The sequence below is a fragment of the Mus caroli genome, chromosome 12, assembly GCF_900094665.2.
Source record: "Mus caroli chromosome 12, CAROLI_EIJ_v1.1, whole genome shotgun sequence".
Taxonomy (NCBI): Eukaryota; Metazoa; Chordata; class Mammalia; order Rodentia; family Muridae; genus Mus; species Mus caroli.
In genome coordinates, this window is record NC_034581.1 from 67599609 (window position 1) to 67603385 (window position 3777).

Below are 3777 nucleotides of genomic sequence, written 5' to 3' on the forward strand. Positions count from 1 at the left end.
GTGCAAACATAGCACTACTTCCTTCCACCCACTGAGTGATGCTTCTATATTGATGGAGATCATTTCCAAAACGCGAGCATGTCAGACATAGGCATGAATACAGCACAAGGCATCTGTGAGAACTACATGACTTAGTCACACACACACACACACACACACACACACACACACACACGGTGCAGAAGAGAGCCACAACGTCTAACTGGAGGAATCAGGAAGCACTTCTATGGCTGAGCTAGGTCCTTCAGTCTTCTTCTTATGGTGGGTGAAGGGGAGAAAGACAAGGAAAGCATGTTCTGAGACATAGGACCCAATATCTTCATGTGAAGAAGAGAGAAGAGTGTGGGCCCCCAGTGTTGGGGAGAGAGCGGGAGACAAGTGTGAAGAGACGGAATGGTTAGCATTAACGTGACTGGACCAGGAGGTGTTCAGATGCTTGGCTAAACATGGTTGTAGGTGTTTTGAGAGCGCACTTCCAATGGGAGTGGCTTTGATGTTAGTACATTGAGAAAAGCAGTTGCCCTCTGTGGTGTGAATGGGTTTACTAGTGTTACTTTATCACAAGGTTTGAAGAGGAAAAAGTGGGAATCTTCTTGTCAGTAAAGGAGAATTTCTCCTGCCTAACTGGGACATCCATTTTTCCTGCCTTTGAATTTAAGTCGAAGCCAAGATGCCCTCAGTATTGTCTGTCCTGTGATTCAGAAAGGAGCTACATCATCAGCTCTGTGGGGGCCCAAGGCACTGGACTCAGGACTTCTCAGATTCTGTAATCAAATGAGCTAATTCCAGAGAGAGAGAGAGAGAGAGAGAGAGAGAGAGAGAGAGAGAGAGAGAGAGAGAGAGAGAATGAATGTGTTTAAAGTATTCAAATGTCCCTAATTACAACCCCCTGCCTCAGAGCCCTCTGAGGACGAGTCTATGTCTTCACATGGATTATTTAGTTTTGTTTGGTTTAGTCCATCCCATCCCTGCCCCTGAGTGCCTCAGCCTTCTCTGTGTAGACCTGGCTGTCCTAGAACTCACTCTATAGAACAGGATGCCTGTCTCTGTCCCCAGGGTGTTGGAATTAAAGGTGACTGATCCCACCACCCTTTCATTCCTTTTGCAAATCTCATCACACAGGTGTTATCGAGACTGAATTTTGCCTTAACATCATTTTTCCCCATAATTTGGTTTTATTATATGCATTTTCCTTTTAAAGGTTTCTTTTTTTTCTTTTTTTCTTTTTTAAAAAAGTCCTTAATTTTTTATTCCTGGTACCACTACCACAATTTACAGGGCAATATACCTGATGTAATGAAAAGAAAGAAAAAGACAAAGCTACAACAGATAAAAGACCTCAGGAATGTACATCTAATTGACACTACATTGCATTAATCAATAGCTGCACTTTTTGCAAACTGTGGCTGTGACCGTCCTGAACAAGAAGGGTTTCCTGTTTAAGCTGCAGTGACTTTTCTGACTATGGATCATCGTTCCTTCTGTGGCAGATTTTTACAGTTCCTCTAATGCATTTGGGACGACTGTCTCAAAGTAACCTGCAGCTTTCCTGACAACTCCTCGCTCTCTCTCCTGCTGAGAACTGTAGCCATTTCTGTTTTATTTTAAAACCTTCTGCTACCATATCCACCACTTCCACCTCCAGATCCATAGCCACCACCATAGGGACTGCCTGAGCTTCTTCCACCAAAACTGCCCCCCTTCATGGGTCCATAATTTGACTGTTGCTGTCCACTATAATTTCCAAAGTCATTATAGTTTCCACCACCACCATAGTTACCTCCACCAAAATTTCCTCCTTCATTGTAACCATCATAGCCTCCTCCTCCACCACCATATCCACCACCCTGGTTTCCATAGCCTGGTCCACCACCTCCATAACCTCCTCTACTGCTGTAACCAGGACCACCACCATAGTTGCCACCATCACCTCCAAGTCCATTATATCCACCATCACCACCTCCATAACTACCTCTGCTGCCACCACCTCCACCACCATAGCCACCTCATCCACCAAAGTTTCCTCCACCACCTTCAAAGTTTCCTCCACGACCCATAAAGCTGCCAGATCCACCTCCACGACCTCTCTGTGATCCAGCAGACTGCATCTCTTGTTTAGAAAGGGCCTTTTCCACTTCACAATTATGCCCATTAATAGTGTGGTATTTCTGAACAACAATTTTATCAACTGTGTCATGATCATCAAAAGTTACAAAAGCAAATCCTCTCTTTTTCCCACTCTGCCTGTCTTCCATAACCTCTATGACTTCAATCTTGCCATACTCTTCAAAGTCGTCTCTCAGGTTATATTCTTCCGTATCCTCTTTAATACCACCAACAAAAATTTTCTTCACCATTAAATGGGCGCCAGGCTTTACAGAATCCTCTCTAGAAACAGCTCTCTTTGGCTCCACCACACGCCCATCAACCTTGTGTGGCTGAGCACACATTGCAACAGCCACCTCTTCAATACAAGAGTAGGTCACAAAACCAAAGCCTCTGGAACGTTTTGTTTGGGGATCTCTCATTACCACACAGTCTGTAAGTGTGCCCCATTTCTCACAATGTTCTCTTAAGCTATTATCTGTGGTTTCAAAGCTCAGACCACCAATAAACAGCTTCCTCAGCTGCTCTGGTTCCTTTGGATCATGGCCCTCCATTTTGAGACCGGACTCGCCTCTTCCAACTCGAGTTCAATATCTAAAGGTTTCTTACTAGTGTATATTGATTGTACAAAATAATGTGCTTCCGTACGGTGTCTTCATCTATGTATATACTACACTTTGCTTATATTCGCCCTCTTTAACCCCACATCCTACCCCTCCCCTAACCCCTCCCCCACCTCTGATATTTTTCCTCTTCCCCAGTGTTTCCACTTCCACTCCTTAAAAGCCTGTATCTGAGCCAGGCGTGGTGGCGCATGCCTTTCATCCCAGCACTTGGGAGGCAGAGGCAGGCAGATTTCTGAGTTTGAGGCCAGCCTGGTCTACAAAGTGAGTTCCAGAACAGCCAGGGCTATACAGAGAAACCTTGTCTCGAGAAACCAACAACAAAAAAAGTGTTTTTGTGTTACTCATGAAAATCCTATTTACCTCAGTATAAAAAAAAAAATGTACTTTTTAGATTATTTTCTAAAATCTTTAAAAAGCTTATTTATCTAGTTCTTTTATTGACTTTAAATCTGTTTCCAGAGTACTGAATGAAGACAGAACATCAATTTTTAATTCTGTCATATGAATAGTCATTTGGCTCAGGGTTACTACTAATGATTCATTTTTATTCCACCAATATGCAGAGCTTCACTGCCACACGTCAAGCATCTGTGTTTGTGCAATTCTGCTAAGAGGCTGTACGGTCAAATCCACTCCCTGTACAACCATCTTTGCTGCCCTATCAGTCAGTCTTAGTTGTGGATTTGGCTAAATCTTGGTGGTCTGTGGAAGTGTCTACTTTGTTCTTCAAAACCATCTTGGAGAGTCTTAGAACTTAATTCCTTCTCAAGAACTTTAGTTCATATTCTTCCTTTCCACAGCAAGAAAAAAACCTCCCTTGGAGTTTTAAATGATATTACAATGATTTGACATATTCGCTGGGTAGGTAAGAGTTATTATTTCTATGATTATGATTCCGTTTAAGGACATAATTTAGGGCTGGAGAGACTGCTCAGGAAAGAGCATTTGCTGTTTTGAAAGAGGACCAGAGTTTGGATCTCAGCAGCCATGTTAGGTGCTGCACCCACACACAGTCAAACACATAATTAAAATATAAGACAAAGCT

General features: G+C 43.0%; 1 pseudogene; it reads right to left on the reverse strand.

The window, feature by feature from the left end:
• Positions 1-1449: 1449 nt before the first annotated feature.
• LOC110307079 lies at positions 1450-2660 on the reverse strand (annotated as a pseudogene).
• Positions 2661-3777: the final 1117 nt, after the last annotated feature.